Source organism: Anomalospiza imberbis, chromosome Z, assembly GCF_031753505.1.
Source record: "Anomalospiza imberbis isolate Cuckoo-Finch-1a 21T00152 chromosome Z, ASM3175350v1, whole genome shotgun sequence".
Taxonomy (NCBI): domain Eukaryota; kingdom Metazoa; phylum Chordata; class Aves; order Passeriformes; family Viduidae; genus Anomalospiza; species Anomalospiza imberbis.
This window is the reverse complement of record NC_089721.1, coordinates 58,184,534-58,185,330: the sequence shown is the minus strand read 5'-3', so window position 1 is coordinate 58,185,330 and position 797 is coordinate 58,184,534.

Below are 797 nucleotides of genomic sequence, written 5' to 3'. Positions count from 1 at the left end.
AAACTTGGTCTAGTTGGAAGTGTCACTGCCTGTGTCAGGGGGGTTGGAACTAGATGATTTTCAAGGTCCCTTCCAACCCAAACCGTTCTATGACTCTGTGACTCTACGATTTTATGAAATCAGTTAAATCAGTTCCATTAAGCCTCACTGCTCTCTGTGAGAAGGGATTCTTGTGTTTAGCATGCTTTATGTGTCATTTAGACACCATTTAAAATGCTGTCTGTCAGAGGGCTGTAGTGCAGTTATAAACCAGACACGCAGAACATAATTGTCTGTGGAAAAAACACCAACAGGTGACTGTAACTATTCCTATGATCTGTCAAACTTCTTTTTTCTGTTCATGTGAACAAAATTTAGAGTAAGTTTTGGTCCTAAACCACCTGAGGGTTAAAGAAAGCATGCATCCAGACTGGCTTGTTCACTCACCATCTTTCATGCTTTCCATGCGCAAGATGTTGTATTTTTCATGCTTTCTGAACTCTATCGTACCAGAATTCATATCCTCTTAAACTTGCGCGATGTGGCCCTGTCCCAGCAATAGGGACTGCTGGCACATACACAGCCCAGCTGACTGGTGATGCTGAGAGCTATCACTTCTTCCCTGCACTCTTCTCTCTCCATCAGAGATGTGCAACAGGGTTATGGCAAAGGGGTGAACACCAGAAAAAACGCATCTACAGCTTGCTGGCTGAGGCTTGGTGTGAGCAGCCCAACTGGGGAGGGTGAGCCTGTGGTGTGAAGAGGGGAGTGGGGTTCTGCAAGCCTTGCCAGGATGGCCTGTCCTTATGCCTTGGGAT